The sequence below is a fragment of the Asparagus officinalis genome, chromosome 7, assembly GCF_001876935.1.
Source record: "Asparagus officinalis chromosome 7, Aspof.V1, whole genome shotgun sequence".
Lineage (NCBI taxonomy): Eukaryota > Viridiplantae > Streptophyta > Magnoliopsida > Asparagales > Asparagaceae > Asparagus > Asparagus officinalis.
The window spans coordinates 110,663,403-110,688,502 of NC_033800.1; positions in this window are offsets into that span (position 1 = coordinate 110,663,403).

Genomic DNA, 25,100 nt, shown 5'->3' on the forward strand with positions numbered 1-25,100 from the left:
GAGCGGCAGTTGAACCTCACATTCTTAAGCTGCAAGTTGTTGTTAGCAGCTAATAAAATTGTCCCCGTGAAGCCGATTGCAGAGCTAGAGGCTGAGAAGGCTTCTCAGGCTGATTCTCGTATGATTTGGGAAAATGCTCGGTCACAAAGGGTACGGCACAAGACTCGTCGGATTGACGAAAAGGGAAAGAAGATCTTTAATTCTGCTGATGAGGCATCAGGCGGAGATTTTGAAGATCACGAGGACTGTCTTGAACGAGGTCAATTTCTTACTTTTTCCATTTATCTTCCAGAATTATTAAACCTAACAATGGTTTGATGTTTCAGGGACCACAGCTGACCAAGATAAAGAATTCCGTCCTTCTTCCCAGACGAGACCTTCGATTGTTGCTCCTACCGCTAGGCGGAAGAGATTAGCCCGCAAGCCGCGTGCAGTTTCGCGAGCATCTGATATGGATTTGGCCAGTGACGATCCTGCCAGTGATGGAGGTAACATCTACCCTATAGACCAACCTCTTGATCATTCAGAACTTTGACTCATGCTTTTCCATCTCTATATAGGAGAGCATGGGGAGAGAGAGATGAGTCCTGATCCTGTTTTTCATGATTTTACATCTTCTGGTGAGCCCGACCCACCGCACCAGGTAGAAAGGCCTGCAGAAGCTGGTGACATTAGGGAGACCGTCAATGTAGGACCCGGTTCGATGAATCCAGGTACATCTACCATTAACAATACACAAAGGAGTTGAATGATTTGGAATTTGTGCATTCCCTAATTGTCTCTATGCTTCTTGCTCTTTTAGATAATTCGCAGGAGGCAAACGATCTTGGGAATAGAGAGGCTGACGCACCTATAAGAGGTAACTCATTTCTATTGGTTGTAGTCTCTTTATTCTTCTTTCGTACTTATATTCTCTTGTGTCAGATTTCTCGACTGATGATTTTGACAAGGAAGGCTTGCTTGTGGACACTCCTATGCTCCACTTTATGTATGGCTCTCCTCAAATTGATGATCAGTTGCCTGGAGATGTATTTCCTGAGTCTACGCTCCCTAAGAATCCCGAGGATGGTTTTTCTAAAGGTACGTAGCTCTTCTTAAGTTAATTATAGGATCAGCCAATTTCTGACTACTGCAACTATAATGTGATGCATTTGAAAATTCTATTTTGTATTTGACAGGAGCTTTTGTCGAGACTGATCCTGTTGAGCCGGCTGTAGGACCAACTACACCAGTTGATACACCCACAGCCGTTACATCTCCACCACCCTCAGTGACTCAAGGGGAAGAAGGTATAGATTGGGCAACTGAGAAATGTCATTTATTTCCTCTTTTAAGGCTTTTGACGGTCCTTTTTGCGTAGGGCTTTCTTCTCGGCTTCATGTCCTTGTGAGGGAGTTATTATCAGACGATGACCCTAAGAAGATCATCATTTGCATAGAAGTCTGCTCTTTCTTTTCCTTCGTGAATGCTATGATTGGCAAGCTCTTCCACGACGGATTTTTCCTTCATCAGTTTAAACCTTTCCTTGATTCTAAGATAAATTCCGTAAGGGATGCAGGATACCCGGATCTGGCGAAGGCTATCGTTGATGATCTTGATTGCCTAGAGCATGAGCTTCGGATGTTTCGCGAGCTCCGGGATGCAGGTGCCTCTTCATTCATTGCTGCCGAGTTTGATACTCGCTTACAGACATGGCGCGATACTCGGCTTTTTGCTGAGCTCGAGATCCAGATGCAACGGGATCGAGTGGACCGAATTGAGGCCCACCTTGCTGCTAGATCATCTTCACTCACTGAGCTTGACTCTTCTATTACCTCTTGTGAGACCCAGATAGACCAGCTCCGAAGAGAGCTCCGTGAGAAAGAGGAGACTTTGAGTATTCTTCAGATGACGAAGATACAGGATCAGCAAGCCCACACTGCTTTATCTGAGGAGTTGAAATCTTTGAAGCAGAAGCTGACCGAGACGGAGGAGGTTGCTGCGAAGACTTTAGCCACCACCGAGGAGTCCATCAGAGCTGAGCTTAGACAAGCTTATGATGAGAAGCTGTCCAAGCTTAATCAGCAGATTTTTGACCATGCACTTGATGTATGATTTTATTTGCTGAATACTCTGACTTTTGATCCTTTTAGTGGAACTGGTTTTTATCTTTATCTTTATTATGATTCTTCATTCCGTTTGAAATGATTGAGCATAATGATTTTAGGATTTTTGGCAAACCCTCAGCCATCAACGGGTTTGATTAGCCTTTACCGACTACCGTTTGAGTGGGCTAGCATGCGGATTATCTAAATCCGTTCCGCATGTAACGTTGTGCTAAGAGAGTTAACGCTCTTAGTGCTACGATATTGAATACGTAGACTTCGTCTTTCTCACGGAGACTTTCGTGCTATGATGTTGAATACATAGACTTTACCATTCGTTACGGGAATAGGCTACCCTGCGACACGTGTTAGGTGCTGACTTTTGGATTTTTGGCTAACCCCCAGCCTTCAACGGGTTTGATAAGCCTTTACCCACTACCGTTCGAATCGGGCTAGCATGCGAATTGTCTAAATCCGTTCCGCATGTAATGTTGTGCTAAAGGAATGAACTCCCTTAGACTTGATGCTACACCCAGCAACGTGTTTTAGACGCTGACTTATCCCTACTTAGGCTTCGGGATAGAATACCCCAGAATCGAACTCTGGTGTCTTTTTCTACGGGGAAAGACTAAACCGGCGACGCGTGTTAGGCGTCGGCATATCCTTTCTTAGGATTCAGGATGAAATTCCCCATGCGTGTAAGGCATGGATTTTGGTGTTATTAATAACAACCTGCCACAATGTTGAATATGTGAACGGGTGTTCTTTTTAACGGTTAAGAACTAACCGGCAGCGCGGGTTAAGCGTAGACTTATCCCCGCTTAGGTTTCGGGATAGGATACCCCAGAATCGAACTCTGGTATCTTTTTCTACGGAAAAAAACTAAACCGGCAGCGCGTGTTAGGCACAGACTTATCCCTGCTTAGGATTCGGGATAAACTTCCTAGGATGAATCCTAAATTGACAAATTTTGGAAAGATCGGTGCGGTAAAGGAAGAATTTTATATTCTATTTCCCGGTCTTCTTTTAGGGTGAAGGCGAACCCGAAAAACAAGGAAGGAAGAATTTTATATTCTATTCCCTGATTCTGGAAAGGAAGAATTTTATATTCTATTTCCAGCGAAGAAGAAACTAAAAGTGGGGTGTCCACTCCGAGAATCTGGAAAATTTAGATAAACTTGCCTTTTATAGGATGAGTTATCTAAACTGAAAATGGGTCCTTCGTTTATCGAAGTGGTATTTTCAACTCCGGTTATAACCATGAACAAGGTTTAACCAAAGAGAAAAAGGGAAGGAGTTCTTTCGTTTATCGAAAAGGGACTCCGAACTGAAAGTGGACCTCTTGCTCATGGAGAGAATCAAGAGGGCCAGAAAAAACATTTTTGGTGGACCCACTGTCAATTGAAATTGATCAGTGAGGGATTTTGGTGGTGAAAAATGATTTTGGGTTATCCTCTAGAATATTAAGTGTAATATTCTTCAAGGAACTTCCCGGTAAACGAGTTATCCTGAATGTACTAGGGATAGTACTTTTTCAGGAACTTCCCATTTATTGGCATTAATTGCCTGGCGCCCTCTTGAGTAATCAGGCGATATGCGCCGCAACGAATATGGGGTGGCCCCTGTAGGTGTGCGTATGGTGGTGCGATAAGCCCAGAGTGCTTCACCGAGTTTATCGTCCCAGTCTCGTTTATTGGTCTTCACGAGCTTTGACAGGATCTTAATGATCGTCTTGTTGAATGCCTCAGCTAATCCATTCGCAGCGGGATAATAAGCTGTCGACGACACATCTTCAATTTTGAACTTGTCACAAAACCTGACGAAGGCGTTGCTTATGAACTGTGGACCGTTGTCATGAATGATCCGTCTTGGCACGCCGTGTCGGTATATGACATGATGCTTGATGAAATTGATGACGTTGTTCGTCTTCACTTCTCTAAGCGGGATCGCTTCAGCCCACTTTGAAAAGTAATCTGTGATTGCGAGGATGAATCGATCACCTTTGACTGAAGGGGGGAAAATAGGACCGATGATGTCCATGCCCTATGTCTCGAACGGCCAAGATGTGGTTGACGTATGCAACTGCTCTGGCGGTTGATGCATATAATTTGCATGTATTTGACAAGCATGACACTCTCGGACGTATTCGATTGCGTCACGAACCATTGTTGGCCAAAAATATCCCATTCTCCTGATGCGATCATACAGTTTGGGACCAGGCTGATGCACACCGTATTCTCCTTCGTGTGCTTCCTTAAGAACTTCTTCTGCTTCTTTGTTCGAAAGGCATCGGAGTAAAAGACCATCGTACCCTCTACGGTATAATGTATGGGTCTCGATATTATAGAAGAATCTTGGCGCTCTTCGGCGGATTTGCATATAATTCGCATGTATCTGGCAAGCGTGGCATTCTCGTGCGTATTCGATTGCGTCACGAACCATCGTTGGCCAGAAATATCCCATCCTCCTGATGCGATCATACAGTTTGGGACCGGGCTGGTGCGCACCACATTCTCCTTCGTGTGCTTCCTTAAGAACTTCTTCTGCTTCTTTGTTCGAAAGGCATCGGAGTAACAAACCATCGTATCTTCGACGGTATAACGTATGGGTCTCGGTATTATAAAAGAATCTTGGCGCTCTTTGGCGAATTGATTCCCTTTCTTTTACGTCTTCTGGCAGAATACCATACTGGACGTAGTCAATGATGGGAAAACGCCAATCTCGGGACTCAGACCCAATTTGAGTTGAATTCACCTCCTTGGCGTTTATGTTTCCATCGTCTTCCTCTTCAATATCCATATCGTATATGGGTCTGCAAAGCTGATGCGTCCTCACTGTGACTAATACCTCGGTTTTGGGAGGCTGCGCAAGTGATACCGCTAGTGCTGCCAGTGCATCTGCGTAAGCGTTCTGGAGACGAGGGATGTATTCAATAAAGAATTCTTTAAAAGATTCTGCCATTTTGATGGCCTCCTGGTGGTACGGGATCAGGTCTTGGTTCCTGACTTCATACTCTCCACGGACTTGGTTGACTATCAATTGAGAATCCCCAAAAGCTTCGAGATATTCGACCCCCAGCTCCTTGGCGAAACTGAGTCCAATGAGAAGCGCGTTGTACTCGGCTACGTTATTGGAGCACAGACTAGTCAATGAATAAGCTCGAGGTATCACATGCTTCTCCGAGGAGATTAAGACAACTCCAACCTCGGAGGAAACTGTAGAACCTCCCGGGGTTATTACCCTATTAACTGACCTTGAGGCACCATCGAAATATAATTGCCATACTTGTTGGTGCGACGTAGTATTAACCTCGTGGGTTTCGTCCGGCAAGTCATCATATACTTCTGCCGTATCTGTGGTCGGGTTTAAATGAATAACACCCCTTTCTTGTTTAGCTTAGGAAATGGTTGGCACTTCCCAGAAAGGTTTGAGATGAACCGCCGGATGTAAGCTAGCCACCCTTGCAATCCTCTGAGTTCTCTTAGATTTCTAGGAGGTTGCAGTTCGTGTATCGCCTTCACTTTGTCAGGATCGATATGTATACCTTTAGTGGTGACGACGAATCCAAGGAATTTTCCGCTAGACATTCCAAGGAAGGATTTAGTAGGGTTCATCTTCAATTGATGGCTTCGCATGAGATCGAACATCGTCTTCAAGTCCTTGATGTGATCTTCTTTGTTGCGGCTTTTTACAACCAAATCATCAACATATCACTCAACTGTTTTCCTGAGATGTTCTTGGAAAATCTTAGTCATTGCTCGTTGGTATGTGGCGCCTGCATTCTTTAGACCGAAGGGCATCACCGTGTAGCAAAAGACGCCGAGGGGCGTTCTGAACGATGTATGCTTCTCGTCATCTGGGTGCATCTTGATTTGGTTATATCCTGAGAAACCATCCATAAAAGACATTCTCTCAAATCCGCATGTATTGTCGATAATGATATCCGTGATCGGGAGAGGAAAGTCGTCCTTTGGACATGCCGTATTTAGGTCCCTGAAGTCAACAAATCCTGATTTTACCATTCTTCTTCATGACTGGAACAATATTGGCTAGCCAGTCTGGATGTTGCTCCTCTCGGATAAATCCTGATTCGATCAATTTCTTAACCTCTGCCTCAATGGCTTCCATAATCTGCGGACGAAACCGTCTTTGTTGTTGTTTGACAGGTTTGGCATCCGGCTTGATATCGAGGCGGTGCATTGCCACATTGGGGTCGAGCCCTGGCATATCTTCATAGTTCCAAGCGAAGACGTCAATATACTCCCTGATGAGAGCAATTAACTCCTCCTTCTCATTTGGGGGAAGGCTATCACTGATGAATATGGGCTTCGGGTTGGCCTCGTCACCCATGTTAACTTGGACTATTTTATCTTCAGTGGGGGGTTCCCTCTGTTCGAACCTATCACCATACTGCATGTTCAGGTGATGAACCCACGGTTCTTCCCATGTTGGCATTTGATCGTCATCTTCCATTGTGGACGGATCAGCTGTAGTCATGTTCGCCATTAGGGCTTTGAAAGCTTCCCCCAGACTGGTATCGGAATCCCATTCCGAGGAATCTGGCGAATTTCCATTTTTGTATTGCTTAGATGATTGGTCATTAATTAACCAGCAGCATTCGTCTTCCGAAGAAGATTCATGCCCTAACCCTCGTCCGTATTTATAATAATCATCGGGTCTCCCTTTTGGTACAGATGCCGCTTTGGCTGGAACACGAGGACCTCGATCGAAGTATAGACCTTCTCCGAGTGTGAAATCATATCCCTGCTTTTCCATGAGCTTGCGCGCTTCTAGACTATACTTAGATAGATGCCGACCAGGTTTGTCATCATCCTCATCTTCGCTTAAGAAATGATCTGGTAATGGGAAGCTTTTTCCTTTACCGTAAATCACTTCTTTTGCGCCTCTTATTTTGTTCGGAACGACCATGGTTGTTCCAAAAGAATGCTGGAGGCGTTCCTTTGTTATATAGGACGATCGAAGCGGCATATACAAATCAGGATTATTGTACAATTCTTTTATCACATCGTCAAGAGACAGGGAGTACTCTAAATCATTATTTATTTCATTATCGGCAAGTTGCCAGTTACAACTGCCCTCTGACGTTTGTTCATCGTCAAGATTGATTACAAAGGGTACAATGTCCTTTAAAACATAACCTCCATTATAATCAAATCCGGCTTCGGTATCAGCTTCTTCTCCGCTGTCCGTGTCATGGGCCGATGATTCAGTATCGATAAAGGAGAGAATCGGTGAAATAATTCTCATACCCTTTGAATGGTTGCTTATCCGCGACCACCGTCCTAACCTTATTATCAGTGTCGACATACTTTAAACACTGATGGAGTGTGGAGGGAATTATAACATTACTATGGATCCAAGGCCGACCCAGTAGTAAGTTATATGATGTCTCAGCATCAATCACGTAACACGTGACCTCCATCTTCAGATCACCCATTTGGCACTTTATCCGGATCTTTCCCAAAGGCCTTGACCCGCTGGTGTTGAATCCGTAAATGACCGTGCCCGTAGACGCCAATTTGCTGACTGGAATGCCAAGGCTGTGCATAAGGCGAAGCGGCATAATACTCACAGCAGAACCCGGATCCACTTGGATTCGGTTGACTTTGCTGGAGCCGATGTACCCGATGAAGTATAGCGGTCGATCGTGGTTCGAATTCTTCGTCTGCATATCCTCTTTGGTGAAAGTAATGCAGGGAAGGTTCTTAGTTGCTATATTGCAATGTTGACTCAGCAGTTCCGGTTCTTCAGGCACCGGCTTGACTTGAGTCAGAAACACCTCTGAATTGGCCAACGCTTCTTGTAAGGCCTCCCTTGTTTCCTTGGACAGCCGCAGCAATTCATACAGCGTTATCCGTGCTGGAATGTTGGCTAGTTGAGCCATTATATCGAAGACTTGCGGAGTCTTCGAGCTTTCCGGTTTGTCTCTTCCAATCGGGCGACTGAAACGAGTTTCGGTTTATTCACCGGCTGTCGTCGAGCCTCTTCACCCGGTGTAGGACTCGTAATCACCCTTATCTCCGTGAGAGTTTTGGCTGGTCCCCGTTTATTCACCCCCTGCTCACTAGGTGGTGCATAATTGTAGTGATACTCATTTCCGCTTCTAGTGGCGAAGACTTCTTGTTCTTCTTCAGAGAGCGGGAAAGTAGGAGCTTCATCGCCATCCTCCTCGAAGATTGCGGAAGTAGCATTGCAGGAGTTGCCTTTTGCCCTTTCTTCTCGAGGAAGTCGCCCACTGTTCGTCTTCAATGAGATCAGGATGAACCCATAGGATTTCGCCGTTTGGGGCTGTGTGTGGCACCAGTCCTTTTTGGCGCTGTCCATGCGGGTCGTCGTTTACTGTCTTCATTCCCACTTTGGTGATGCGCTCCGGTTTGAACCATGTTGTGGGCACCGATCCAAAGCTGATTGAAACCGCGTTTGCTCCAACATTCTTGGACGGCTTCGGGGTTATGACGCCTACATCAATTAGCACCTGGATCTTGTTCTTGAGGTGGTAGCACGACTTGGTAGGGTGATGGACCGCTGTATGGTATGCGCAATACTTCGGGTCCGTCACTTTGCTAGCTCCTTCTTGATCCACAATCGCCGGCAGCTGGATTTTGTTATTCTCCAACAGGTACTTAAAGATGCCGGGAACCTCGTCATCTTTGAAGGAGTACACTTTGGGAAATCTTGGCTCTGAAGACTTCTGCTTTTGAGGCCACTGTTGCCATTGTGACTGCGATTGTTGTGGCGCTCGTTGCTGCTGCTGTTGTTGCTGAGGTTGCCATTGAAAGGTTTGATTAGCATCAACTGCATTAGCATGTGCCTTACCTTTCCCCCGTGGGACGAAATTCTGTTGCGGAGTATTATTCGCCTGTTGGCCTCTCTCCGCCTTCTTTCTTCTGAGGAATCGCTCGGCTTGCTCTCCTCGGACCTTCAGATCCTTCCATGTCTTGGACGGTGCTGTCCCCATTGCTTCCAACACGTCCAGTGCGAGGTTGTTGTGGAAAGTCTGGAGGATTAATTCCTCGGTGATCGGGTCCCGACAGTTCATCGCCTTGTTCCGGAACCTCTTGACGAAGGTGTCAACCAATTCCCCGTCTTTCTGTTTCTCATCAAGCAACGACCCAATGGATATCTCTGTGTCGTCGTCGAAGAAGTTGGCGAGGAATTTGGTCTCCATGTCGTCCCAGCTATTTACGCTTCCTGGCTTGAGGCGGCGATACCAATCGAAAGCGGCTCCACGAAGAGTGCCAACGAAGGACCGTACCATCAGAGGCTTCTCGTCCAGCAACGATCCGATGGATATCTCTGTGTCGTCGTCGAAGAAGTTGGCGAGGAACTTGGTCTCCATGTCGTCCCAGCTGTTCACACTACCTGGCTTGAGGCGGCGATATCAATCGAAGGCGGCTCCGCGAAGAGTGCCGACGAATGACCGCACCATCAGAGGCTCATTACCGGAGATTACCCCCAAGTGCGATTTGAAGTAAATCAAATGTTGAGTGGGGGAACCCATCCCATTAAACGGCGTGAAGTTAATTAGGTTGAACTTCGCTGGATATGGGATTGATTCCCACTCTCTTGGGTATGGACAAGGAATGCCTGTTTTCTTCATCTCTTGAGCGGAAATCAACGTATTGATTTTGCTCTCGAGATTTTTAATCTTCAAGTTTTCATCTGTGTTTTCGCTAGCATTCTCATTACCACCCCCAGCATTGCCGGGAGGATTATTGGCATTATGCATCTCATTCGCATTTGTATCCTCATCTTCCAGATTAACCGGGTTACGACGACTTGGCTCGCCTTGCTGGTTCGTCAATGCTTGGATTTGTTGGTCATGCATTTCTCTCATGTTTTGCATGGTCATCTGCATTTCGAACCTGAAGGTTTCCTGTTGCTTAGCTAAGGCGTCTTCAAGCATTTTGTCCACTTGCTCCGCACTTATCATAAGTGCCTCGCGGGGTTGTCCCTCGCTGGATACCGTATTATCTGATGCAACCGCGGAGCCAGCATCAGATTCTTCATCTTCTGAAGGGTGTCTTTTCCGAACCCTACCATAGGTTGCTCTCTTGATGGTTCTGGACTGTAGACGGGTTCTAGGCCGGGATGCTTTTAGAATCGACTCGAGATTATCCCGTGCCGATGTCCCCTTGCTGGTCATATTGGTGGTGACACTCGGAAATTCGACTCGAGATTATCCCGTGCCGATGTCCCCTTGCTGGTCATATTGGTGGTGACACTCGGAAATTCTCTATCTTCAACCACCGTTCTTCTTCGTCGGAAACGCCTCGGCCTTGGTTTTGGCGTTTTGGTACTAAGTCTTTCGAAAACCGAAACTCTTTCGGGGACCGCCTTGATGCAGTTGCACTCAGACAATACTGCCCGAATGAGTTTGGAACAGGGGCATTGAGTTTCCTGTTCTCGGGGACTCCTCTTCCTGGTTTTACTCGTACCCCCAACACGGTAGTATAATTCGTCTGCTTGACCTATCGTGTGTTGGCACGACTTCTCAGGTATAACATTATCATCATCAGACAGTAATGTTTCCTTCTGAGGGTGAACTGCCTTCTTTGGGCTTTCAAAAGTTACGCGCCTCGAAACATGCATTTTTGGGCGTGAGTTCTCGGCGGGCTCCTGGACTTCAATGCGCAAGTTGGTGCGCATGACTGCCCTGGTCTCTTTGTCATGTTGGAGGTGACGGCGACCCCCAGCATGCTGCGTCGTCCGGGGCTTTTTCATCGGGCCCAAACGATCTTGAACTGGAGCTTTGCATTGTCCATCGGGAAGTGGACCGAGGCGCTCCAAAACTGGCTTCTTCCTTCGGGATGATTCTGCATGATCTCCCGGAGAAGCTATTGGAATTAACGGCGACTTTGTTGACCTTTGGCTGGAGGCTCCTTCGGCCTCCACACTTGGCGGGTTGATGGCGGCTTCTTGGCCACTCTTTCTTTCTTCAATTCCTCGGCCTTCTGCACAAGGATTTTTGCTTGTGCAAGCAATGCACGGCGTTTGTGAATCCGCTCTTAAAGTGTCGAACGGTTCCGTTTGACCCGGATCCATTCGCTCGTTGGCGGCTTGGAGGAGCTACCATTCTTCAGTTGTTGAGGCTGTTTGCCTCCCCTGTTCTTCAGATCCGCGTTGTAGCGGACTCCGTCTATGGACTCCATTGCCTTAGCGAATTGTCGCGCAAGGCGTTGACGTCGCCTCTGGCGGGCTCTCTTTGAGAGAGTCACAACGCCTTCAACAGTAGAGGCGTCGGCGAGAACAGGTTTGACCTCGTTGGAGGTCAGTGGAACTTAACCCGATGCGACTTTGGCGTCGTTGTAAAAGCCTAGGGAGAGGTAATAATTCAAAGCACTTGAGAAATATGATATGGGTAAGCCAATACTTAGAGGAGTGTCTTGTGAGATTGACAATCGTGTATATTATAAAAGTTTTGGGTGAGTTTTGAAAACCGATTGTGTAGTGAATTTGTGATTAGTGGAGAATCTCCTCGAGGTAAGGAGCGGAGACGTAGGTCGAGAGTTGACCAAACTCCATGATCATATTGCTTATTTGTATTTGGCATTCGCGCACTTATTCTTATGTATATTTTCATATCGCCTTTTGTCATATAGTTTATATCGCCTATTGTTTATTATATATCCTTGAATATAGCACTTGTGTATATCATATTACTAGGATATTGTTAATAAGTTTTAATTTGGTATCGTAATCGGATTAAATTAGCAATTATTCTATTCACCACCCTCTAGGGTACTTTCAAGAAGTATCCCGTCCTTGAAGCATCTGGATCAATTATGGCACAGAAAGAGTAACACTCGAAGTGGATTCCTCAGGAGCACCAGAGAAAGCTACCTAGTTTGTACAATACTCATCAGCAAAAGATTTATCACCAAAAATTGCCACAGTAGCAGTCAATCGTTGATGAGGATGTCAGTTTGCATCGCCAGATTGTTCGCAGGGAAAATTGCTTTCATTGAATTCATTGTTATTTCAAGTAATTGCTTTTTGGTTACAAAAGATCCGGTCTTTTTTTTAAGATCCGGTTACAACGAAATCAAAGAAAAAGAAAAAGATTACAACTTTCCTTTCGAACGAATCACGAGCTCCTGTTTTGCGGTCGCTCGCTTGTGTGGGTTCTTTGCCAACGCTAGGGTTAATCCATGGACCAACGCGCGATCTAGATCCGATCGGATCTACACGATTTGACGGGTATTATTTCATGAAGGAAATAATAGCCGGGGGGGATTAATTCACCAAGGAAATAATCGCCCTTAGTTCTCGGGATCAAAGGCTAAGCTTTGATCCGGAGTATGATCTCGTGTAGATCTCAGATCTGATCTCTCTCTCTCTCGAACTCCTGCCTTTTGTGACGTGGATGCTCGCCGAGAACCAGATCTGAATGTTCAAGTCCTTAAGTCTTCAAAACTCCAAGCTCGATCTTCAATTCGGCAGAGTTTCGGCTCTCAAAGTTCCAACCCTTGAAAAATGAACCAAGGGGGCCTATTTATAGGCTCTTTTGTCGTTGTATCCGTTTTTCGGTTCCGCCGTGATTCGGTTCTGTGGTTGATTTAGACTCTGATTTGTTGATCTGATTTGGCAGTAAATCCGATTCCTGATTTGGCAGTAAATCCACTTCTGAGTTCGAGTCCGAAACTGATCTTGATTCGATCGTGATTCGTCCGAGTCCGCCCTTGGATGGATGACTCGTTGACTCTTCAACCCATTAGCTTGATTCCGCATGCGAGTGGATCTATTCCGTTGTTTGCGTGCGATTCGTTAACCTCGTCGCCTCGTTGGTTCGTCGGTTTTGTGCTGAGCTGTGCTAAGGGATTTATAAGCAATTTTATACGCCGAATCGTTGACCTGATTTGGCAGTAAATCCGATTCCTGATTTGGCAGTAAATCCACTTCTGAGTTCGAGTCCAAAACTGATCTTGATTCGATCGTGATTCGTCCGAGTCCGCCCTTGGATGGATGACTCGTTGACTCTTCGAACCCTTGGCTTGATTCCACACGCGAATGGATGTATTCCGTTGCTTGCGTGCGATTCGTTAACCTTGTCACCTCGTTTTGTGCTGAGCTGTGCTAAGGGATTTATAAGCAATTTTATACGCCTACAAGAACGAGACTGAAATACTTTGGAGGGGTATCTGTAGGCGTATAAAATTGCTTATAGGTCCCTTAGCACAGCTCGGCACAAACCGACGAACCATCGGGCGACATATCCAAACAGGAGCGTCAGTCCACAACGCCGAAGCCAAGTGACACGCAACGAAGCGGATTAACGAGGCAACGAGGCTAACGAACCACATGCAAACAATGGAATACATCCATTCGCATGCGGAATCAAGCTAACAGTCCGGTGAGTCAACGAGTCATCCAACCATAGAACGGATTTGAACTCAAACACCGAGGCAGATTTACTACCATATTAGGATTCGAACTGTCAAATCAAAGTCCGGATCAACAACGAAGTGGGTTTACTGCCAAATCAGGATTCAGATCAACAAATCAGAGTCCAAATCAACCCCGAGACCGAAAAAAAGGGCAAAACCCAAACACCAAATGGGACTCGGCCAAAACCGAGCCACCTATAGGTGGCTAGGTGGCCGAGCCGCCTATAGGTGGCCGGCCCAGATCTGTGCCAAGGCACAGATCTGAGAGCCTATAAATAGGCCTTTGCTCATTTGCTTCTGGGGGGACTTTTGGAGCCGAAACTCTGCCGGATTGAGAACTGAGCTTGGAGTTTTGAAGGCTTGAAGACTTGGACGTTCAGATCTGGTTCTTGGCGAGCATCCACGTCACAAAAGGCAGGAGTTCGAGAGAGAGAAATCAGATCTGAGATCTACACGAAGTAATACTCTAGATCAAAGCTTGGCCTTTGATCCCGAGAACTAAAGGCTATTATTTCCTTAGTGAAATAGTACCCCCCGGCTGTTATTTCCTTAGTGAGATAACACCCGTCAAATCGTGTAGATCCGACCGGATCTAGATCGCGCGGTGGTCCACGGATTAACCCCGGCGTTGGCAAAGAACCCACAAAAGCGAGTGACCGCAAAACAGGAGCTCGTGATTCGTTCGAAAAAGGAAAGTTGTAATCTTTTTATTTTTCTTTGATTTTGTTGTAACCGGATCTTATAAAAAGACCGGATTTTTGTAATCAATAAACTATTACAAGAGTGTGCAATGGAATCAATGAAGAAAACAATTTTTCCCGCGAACAACAATGACTTCAATGAAAGCTACAATTTTTCCCGCGAACAGTCCTCTGCATCTTCTGACGCCGCCGCCTCTTCGTCGACTACACTCGCAGTGCCGCCAACCACTCCTCTGCCTTCCATTCTTTCATTCTCTCTCCGTTCCGCTCTCTCCCTTTTATTTGGTTTCTTGGTCTTGATGTTGACATGTTGTTGTGCTTGGTTTTGTAAGGTTATAGAGACTAAGAGACGCATAGGGAGCTGAAGGTCTATGTTGAGCTGGACGTCGACCTGGTCGCCCACGAGAAAGGCTGAGCTCGGATTGAGGAGCTGCTGAAGGGTCTGAGGGGTTGAAGGCTTATGCTCATTTAAGGAATTTTAGGTATGTAAAGTCTGTGCTTGGCGGGATTGATGAGGATCTGCTGAATGAGGGCATGGATGGGGTCTTGATGGACTTGGGGATGTCGTTGATGCAGGTTTTTGTTTTGTTGCCTTGTTGGTAGTGGGTTTTGGGTGTTGTGTATAAGGCGTTTGATGAATTACTTCAGTGCCAGACCGCCAGAGTGGAATATGATTGCTAGTAAGAACTCGGGAATCTTTTTTCTATAACTGTGTTGTGATGGGCTGCTGATTTGTTGCAGATAGGTTTTGCTAATTCTGCCTAATTGGGTAATCTCTATTATCAATTGGATTACTCAAGATTCAATAGAAGGACAACATGGTTCAAGTTGTGTAACCCTTGGGTTCACCGTTCATTGTGTTTTTATATTTGGTTTTTTTGACCCCCAGCATTCAATTTGAGATTGAAGAAGTTAATCGTGTGCCCCAATTAATGTTAGCAAGGGGGGGTTTTCGGAGGATTTGGTTCATGTAGTGGAAGACCCCAATTAATGATAGAGAAGGACCATGTGTTTACTTTTCGCACAGGGCCCCTAAAATCTCAGAACCGGCCAGTTGGGGTGTGGTAAAGAACATTTGAGGATGAAAATGCAGCCATTAATGGATGCTTGGAGGATGATGGTGCACGCAATTGTTGATGATTGGACTAATTTTGAGGCGAAGTGCTTTCAGTTTGATTCTCGACAAGGTTTTGCTAGAAAAAATTCCTTTTTGTTGGCTCTCTCTTTTATGTTTACATTGTTGTATCTTTCTTTCAATAGGTCTAGAAATTAGTTGATTGTTGTGGACAAGTGTTTATGAAGTATGAAAGAGTTGATATTATTAAATGAATTAAAAAAAATACAGATTTTTCATGATCATGATTAAACAGATTGCTCACTATATTAAAAGTTAGTTTTTCTTGAATACAAAGTATAAAAATTTGGAAATTTAAAATTTTATATGTCTGAATAGTATAATTTCACATTAGAAACTTGCCCCCGTCATGTTAATTTTAGTGATGATATTTTGTGATGGTTTAATGAAAGACAAAAAACAACAAAATAAAAAATATATTTTAAAAAAATCATGTCTTAAGAGTAACCATTAAATTATATTCGAAATTATAAGGAAATATCTTATAAAACTTATTGATGATTTTGGTAAAATTACGAACATAATAACAAGAAAAAAAGGAGAAACAAAAAAGCACCTAAGGAAGTGATACCTCCTATCCTTAATTTATGGAATATTTTGCATGGCACCATTGGAGAGTGCATTAGAAAATATGACAAGTAAGTCCACGTGCAACGCATGGAATATTTTGCATGGCACCATTGGAGAGTGCATTAGAAAATATGACAAGTAAGTCCACGTGCAACGCACGTACTTTATACTAGTTCACCATTGGAGAGTGCATTAGAAAATATGACAAGTAAGTCCACGTGCAACGCACGTACTTTATACTAGTTGATTAAAGTGTCTATTTAGATGTTATTTGTGATTAGTGATAACTCAAGGCTTATTGGACTGAATAATTAATGCAGGTGAAGTGATCCGAAAGGGAAAAGAAATCACATTCCAAGCAAATAAATGAATATTGCTTATGTAGTGATGTAACATATGATGATACGAAGGACTGTATAACATTTATACAGTTTTTTTAGTGATGATTGCACACTTCTCTTGCTTATACTTTTTATCTATGGAGATTTAATTTGCAAATCCGAAAATTACTAGTTGAAGTGCTTTGAGATCTTTTTATTGATAACTATGAAAAAAAAAGTCCCAAATTTTGTTAAATTTTTATTAGGAAGACCCTTTTCTATTGGATATTTAGTTGTTATTTTCAGTAATTAATTATTAAGAGACTCGCCAAGTTACTAATAATCTAAACATAGTTAAGGTGCAAACACTACAATGTTTGAGAAATTAAAAAAACTAAAAATAGTCAATATATTTGAACAAAAAACTCATAATTTTCAACATTTATCACAACCATATACCCATAACATTCAATTTCTTAAAACTTGAAATCATATTAGAGCAGCTTTAAGTAAGAGTACAATTTTGACCATAGATCATTCATGACGACCAAATACACATAACATTCAATTGCTTGGAACATAACTGAGGAAGTAGAATGTCTACAAACATTTTTTTCTCTAGCTTTAGAATTCGTTAATTTATTTCTTTGGTGTATTGACAAATTCTGTTTCATCTTAGAGCTTATTGCTGTATCAATTCATGACTTTATTTATTTAAACAATCTTATATTTTCTGAACTATATCTTTCAAAACATTGATTATCAGCAGCCAAGTTGTAAGTTATATTTGAAGAGCATTGGCAGAAATAATTAGAGCACACATGTTCAAAGAAGGTTTATACAGATAGCTCTTCACAATATAGGATCTTAGGAGTTTAAAATGTTGTTTCAATGTCCAAATGCGATAGTATGAATCTTAATCAAGCAACACACAATTTTTAAGTATTCCAGAAAATAATAATAATAATAATTGTTACCCTTGCAGCAACTACACTATGTTGGTTATTATGCAACTGAACAAAAGAAACCCCTCTAACAAATGCATACAAAAGAGTCCATTTCAATGAAAACTCTCAAACAACATGCACACACATAAAAATTGGGGGGAAAATATATTCCAGTAGTATCGCAGAAAAACTCTCCATCTGAGTTCTCCCTTCACTCCTCTAAGAGAGATTGTTGGTTGGTCATCCATGGAAAGGTTTGAATCTTTTTCTTAAAAAATTGATGGTTTAATTATGAGGGGTTATCTGAAATTTACATTTTATTTTTTTGTTGAATTTATGATCTTATTAACTTTTTTTTTTGAAGGAAAAGAAACATGGTGAGCTACCCTGTTCATATATGCATTAAAAGAAAAATAGTGAATATACAAAAATTGAGAGCATCGATCTCTGCTGGACTATCAGCTATATGAAAACAAATCAAAAGAAAACCAACACAAAAGAAAAACAGCTGAAACACAAGAGGAGAGAAATTGAAACTAAGGTGATTGTTGTCTGAAACACTGAAAAACTTGTGAATCATCGGTCTGCCGAGAAATTATCTCCAACTGCATCATGCGCACCTGTTTTATCAAGTTCTTCCAGTCCCAAGCTGATGGCGGCCTTGTGTAATCTACTGGAAGCTCTATTTGTTGATGCTCCTGTCCAGAACAAAATGTATCTTGCTACATTAGAAGCTAGTTGCTAATTGTTGACTGGAATATCATTAAAAATGAGGTTGTTGCGGCAGTTCCATATCCACCAATAAAAACAATGGAGCATGACTATCTAAAGAACTTTATGGTTGTGACTGAACTAAGTATTGCTTTTGATTGAGATGAAGAGGTCCAGATTCTGAAGCCAACAAGTCTATAGACACTTGAGGGAAAAGAATAGTCAACGCTGATGATGAAAATGGACAATTGATGAACAGATGATCATGGGTCCTTATGCTTTGATTGCATAAGGGACAACTAGTGTCACTAGTCCATCTTTTTTTGACTAGATTGTCTCTAGTTTGCAGCTTTTGTTTACTGATGATGCAAAAAAATATCTTGAACTTTAGGGGGACAGGAGATTTCCAAATGAAATTGTAAAGAGGAGAGGTAATGCCTCCGAAGTTAGTGGTAGAATAAAAGGATTTGAGTGTAAATACTCCTGAAGAGTGGTGAGGCCACCAAATGCTATCATGGATTGCGGTTCCTGTAAGAGAGAATGACTCCAAATGGGAGAGAAGAGCCGTGATATCATATTTGTCCTCTTGAGTGATCCCTCTTCTGAGGATAGGATGTCAGTTCTAGGAGTTTTGGAGAGTGATACCTTGAGAGTGTGTGGAACAGGGATGAGAGAATGCTAAGTGGTAAGCTCTTGGGAATAGACTACTAAGAGAGCTGGCACAAGACAATTTGTCTTGCCAAAATCTACATGATTTACCATTACCTATCTTCCATCTAGCGTTACTAAAGAAAGTATGGTGAATAGAGTATAAATCATGAATAAATTTAGAAGCCGAGCCTTTGGGGGTTGAACTATGGGGATGGAATTATCATTAGAGTATAAGGAGAAAATGACTTTGCTCACTAATGATGTCCTATCTAGGATTTTCCAGATCCAGTTAGAAAGGAGGGCTATGTTGAAAGAAGAGCTATCAATGACTCCTAATCCTCCTTCTCTTTTAGCTTTACAAATTATACCCTAATAAACAAGACATTTGGAACTAGAGGGATGCTGGTTAACACTCCAAATAAAATTCCTTCTAATTTTATCAATGGACTTGGTAATCCAAACTGACAGTTTGAAAAAGGACATATAGTATAGTGGGAGGGAGGAGAGGACTGAGTTGAGCAATGTAAGATGACCTCCAATGGATAGTGATTTTTTTCCATAGAACAAGTTTTTTAGAGAATGAATCCAATTAGGGTTGTCATTCTCTTCTAGAGAGAGCCTTTCTTCAGGGGAGAGACCAAGATAGGAGAAGGGGAGGGAGCCAACTGAGCAGTTAAGGGTATTTGCCAGACGAGAACATTTGAGGGGGATTTTGCTAAGATAGAAGAGGTTGGTTTTAGAATAATTAACTTTAAGAACTAAGATGTTGGCAAAGATGAGGAGAATAGTTTTAAGAGTGGTGATGTATGAGGAGGAGGCCTTGCTGAAAATATGAATACCGTCGACAAGTTGAAGAGATTTGATCAAATTGAGCTCACCTTTAAGATTAAGATTGGAGAGGTCACCCGACGCTGCACTATTGCTAAGCATTTTGTTGAGGACATCCACAATCAACAAGAATAGCATGGGGGAAAGAGGGTCTCCATGTTTAAGACCTCTATGACATTTGAAGAACGGAATTGGGGAACCGCTGACTAGGACTTCTAATTTGGAAGAAGATAGGATGTGATGGATCCAGGAACACCACTTGCGGCTGAATCCCCTGGCTATGAGGAGGGAAAGGAGGAAGTTCCAATTTACACAATTGAAAGTTTTATAGAAGTCCACTTTGATTGCGTAAATCTCTTTCTTGCCAGAGGGACAATGGTTTATCATTTTGTGACGCCCCTAGTTTCAATAAGGCTACAGTCCAAGGTGAAACTAAGAATGTCAAACCTGTCATGCACCAAACATCATGCTACGACATGCTTCACCATCACAGTTACTACCTATCTAGTAGAATCAACAATAGATGTAGTTACAAAACAGGCAAAAGAGAGTACACAGAAAGGAAACTAAATAACAGATACTCAGAAGAATAATCACTATCACTGATATAAATGGAAAAGTCTCTAAAAAGGTAATATCTGAACTGAATACAAATGTCTCGACATAAGAATCAAATGAAATGATATTAAGGCACATTGCCTATAAAAAACTAGAATAAAAACTCAAATGTTTCATAAATACATCTATTGTGGAGTTCTGACATAAACTACAAGCAAAAATTAAAAAAAGGTAACTAGAACAACTCCATCAAGCTACTGCTCTCTGTGCACCTAGCTTGGTACATGAAAATAGGGAAACAACGAGTGTCAAAGCACTATAGCGAGTAATATCTCAACCAACCCCATGGGAAAGGGCTAGAAGGATAAGAAAATATCTGATAATATATATAGATAGCCAAACATTGACTGTAAATATAAAATAGAGGTTTGATGTTTAAAAATTTACAACACGAGCATGGGTACGCCTCCCTTAGCTCAAATTGTAAATAGCTAAATACCAAATTCAAAAGCTACAACATAGAGTAATAACTCTATCTCCAACCGAAATATCAATGACCTGTCATATGTCAATTACATACCCAACTCGTGGTCTGCAATAAATAAATGTTCAAAATATGATCTGCAACAGTTTAAAGTCCAACACGAGGACTTTAGTGGATTATAGTCCAACACGAGGACTTTGATAGCTTATAGTCCAATATGAGGACTTTAATAGTTTATAGTCCAACACGAGGACTTGATAGCTTATAGTCCAACACGAGGACTGTAATATGCAAATAGTATCAAAAATCACATATATACCATTCACCCTCATGTTCCGGTAAATAAATCTAAGACTCATGTCTGAAGTCAACTCATGTATACCAATCTCACTGTATAATAAACCCATATAACCTAGATATTTTGCCAGCCAAACAAACCTAAGCACAATAGAACAAAAGCAGGAAAAAAATCCCCCCACGGTCGACCGCAACTGGAGCAGAAGCTTACTGATTCTGTGCACGACACACGGTCGACCGCCACGGTCGATTGTGTAAAAACAAGATGATCCTAAGGTTACTAGAACTAGAGCTCTGATCCCAATTGTGACACCCCTAGTTTTAATAAGGATGCAGCCAATGTAAAACTATGAATGTCAAACCTGTCAAGAACCAAACACCATGCTACGACATGTTTCACCATCACAGTCACTACCTATCTAGTAGAATCAAAATAAGTGTAGGTATAAAACAGGTAAAAGAGAGTATACAGAAAGGAAACTAAACAATAGATACTCAGAAGAATAATCACTATCACTGATATAAATGGATAAGTCTCTAAAAAGGTAATATCTGAACTGAATATAAATGTCTCGACATAAGAATCAAATGAAATGATATTAAGGCACATTGCCTATACAAAACTAGAATAAAAACTCAAATGTTTCATAAATACATCTATTGTGGAGTTCTGACATAAACTACTAGCAAAAATTAAAAATGAGGTAACTAGAACAACTCCATCAAGCTACTACTCTCCGTGCACCTGGCTCGAGGGAAATAACGAGCGTCAAAGCACTATAGCGAGTAACATCTCAACCAACCCCAGGGGAAAGGGCTAGAAGGATAAGAAAATATCTGATAATATATATAGATAACCAAACATTGACTATAAAAATAAAATTGAGGTTTGATGTTTAGAAATTTACAACACGAGCATAGGTACGCCTCGCTTAGCTCAAATTGTAAATAGCTAAATACAAAATTCAAAAGCTACAACAAGGAGTAATAACTCTATCTCCAACCGAAATATCAATGACTTATCATATGTCAATTACATACCCAACTCGTGGTCTGCAATAAATAAATATCCAAAGTATGATATGTAATAGCTTAAAGTCCAACATGAGTATTGTAGTGGATTATAGTCCAACACGAGGACTTTGATGATTATAGTCCAACACGAGGACTTTGATAGCTTATAGTCCAATACGTGGACTTTAATAGTTTATAGTCTAACACGAGGACTTGATAGCTTATAGTCCAACACGAGGACTGTAATATTGGACTTTAATAGTTTATAGTCTAACACGAGGACTTGATAGCTTATAGTCCAACACGAGGACTGTAATATGCAAATAGTGTCAGAAATCACAAGCTTATAGTCCAACACGAGGACTGTAATATGCAAATAGTGTCAGAAATCACATATATACCATTCACCCTTATGCTCCGGTGAATAAATATAAGACTCATGTCTGAAGTCAACTTATGTATACGAATCTCAGTATGTAACAAACCCATATCACCCTGATATTTTGCCAGCCACACATACCTAAGCACAACAGGACAAAAGCAGGAAAAAATCCCCCACACAAACCCTGATATTACTGCTTCTGTGCACAACACGCGGTCGACCACGTAAATACTAAAACCCTAGTTCAGGTTTCTGTTCTACGTGGTTTGATCCAAAAACTTTCGTACGATATTTATATACATTATCAGTCCTTCATAAGTGATTTAGCATAACCAGAACATGTGAATTTCAATCTAATCACTATAGATAAAACGAATCAAATCTTCAAAAACAAAAATATTTCTTACAAAACTCTTGTTAGAAATAAACTCAGATCTAGATCTGTATTAAGAATTTCGTGGGTGAGATTTATTAACTAAAAACACGTTCTCTTGCAAAAATACAGCATATAGATGTATTTTTATACATAATCTAGTATGTTAGGCTCACAAATCACATGAAAAACATTATTAGAACATTTAAAAACATGGATATAGGGTTAGGCGAGATGAAACTCGCCTGAGGGATGATGAACAACTCCAAAAAAACGCTGAAAAAATATCCTCCTACGCCAAAAACCGCTGGATCCCGCTCTAACTCTTCAAAATCCGCCGAAATCACCAAGGAGAAGGGGTTAGGGTTTGCAAGAGGGAAGGAGGAGGTTGTTAGGGTTTTTTGTGGTGAAGAAGAAGCTCTCACGAATATAATATTATATATAAGAGCCCACAAACCTGACCCAAAACCCAATAAGACTCAAACTGGGAAAACTAGTAAAACTGCATACGGTCGACCGAAAAAACCTACAACATGGAGTAATAAACCCGACCGAAAAACTGCATACGGTCGATTGAAAAAATCCGTCGGAAACACCAAGGAGAAGGGGTTAGGGTTTGCAAGAGGGAAGGAGAAGGCTGCTAGGGTTTAAACTGATAAATAAGAGGGTCTCCCGAGCATAAAGCTATATATATGAACCAATAAACCCGACCCAAAATCCAACATGACCCGAACCTAGAAAAACTCAAAATCTGCTCGGCGGTCGACCACAGTTCATGTCGTAGTCGACCGCGTAGGAAGCAGAAGACTTTCTNNNTGCACGCCCAGCGGTCGACCGCCACTATGGCACGGTCGACTGGACAGGAAATTTCTTGTTTGTGCATGTTTGTTTGTGTGCTAGTCTTTTCCATTTGATTTCTCTCACATATATACACTTGTTTGATCCCCAATCACTTATTATCACATTTATCTATGATATAAATATATATTTCACAATAAAAACACATTCACTTTATTTTACGGGGTTTTACATTCTTTCCCCCTTAAAAGAATTTCGCCCTCGAAATTCCGAATCGTATCTCAAAAATTAATAATATGAGAAAAGCACGTCGGGAGTAGTTATATTCCCACATACACATCTCATAGCATTAATTTCCAGATATGAACATAGTGCTATCTAAAGTTAACAATCTAGAATGCAAATATTCACACCTTAAATCCCTAACTAAATGGAATTAGTACGTCGGGTGAAAAATCCAAACAAGGAACCTCCCATGTATATACCATGTATTCCAAATGATCAGGGACTAAGTGACAATACTCCCATTAGTGTTAAAAATAAATATAACTATCCTAAAATTATCATAAACCACAGAGAAAATATAATCCAAACAATTTACCTGTTCAAACAGGTGTGGATAGTCGTGACGCATATCCTCCTCGCGCTCCTAAGAAATCTCCTCAGATTCTCTCCTGTTCCATTGGACTTTCACCAAAGGAATCAACTTATGTCTAAGTTTCTTATCCTCTCTGGAAAGTATACAAACTAGGATCATAATTGTTGTCAAATCGTCCTAAAGTTCAACCTCTGGGGCATCCAATACTCGTTGTCTCTCCTCATCATGCAAGTGCTTCTTGATCATAGAAACGTGAAATACGTCGTGCACACTAGACATCGATGCTAGAAGATCTAGTCTATAAGAAACAATTCTAATACACTCAATAATCTAAAAAGGGCTAATATATCTCAGGGCAAGCTTTCCCCGTCTACTAAATTGCTGCACACCATTCATCAGCGATACCTTTAGCATGACATGACATAATCTCCTACCTGAAACTCTCTCCCTAATCAATGCTACCTTTTCGGTAGTCTGCCTCACAAGCTCTGGTCTAAGCAACAAGCTATCCTCCAGCTCTGCCCAACATATAGGGGATCTACAGGGCCTCCCGTATAATGCTTCATTCGGAGCCATATCAATTGTCGCTTGATAACTATTGTTATAAGCAAACTCTATCAATGGAATATGATCCTCCCAGCTACCTTGAAAGTCAATGATACAAGCCTACAATATGTCCTCCAACACCTGATTCACTCTCTCTGTCTGACCTTCTATCTTTGGGTTGAATACACTGTTGTGCAATAATCTGCTGCCGAATGAATCCTGGAAACTCCTCCAAAAGTGTGAGGTGAAAACTGATTAAATAAAATGGTTTGTTCTCAAATAACAAGTGAGAACACAATGAAGCTCACACTCACTAAATCACACTCCACAACCCACACTATATGGTATGAAGATATTAAGCTCAATATGTGTATGTGATAACAGTGAATGAAACTCAATAAATATAGCTAATTGAAATGAAAACGAAATAACAAGCTATGTAAGAGTTTAGAAAACTTATCAAACAATAAGAACAGTAGATGATGATCCCAATAGGAATTGAAAGCCACTTCTTGTTATAGGAAAACTTTTCTTGAAACAGATTTATGAAATTAGCTTTAAACAGCTCTTTGAAACACACTAAATATTTATTAAACACAAAACTTAGATTTCTTAGATGCATAGAAGGAGAGCAGCAATGGGGTATATATAGCAACCCAATACATCAGTAAAAACACAAGTAAATTTTGGGCTGA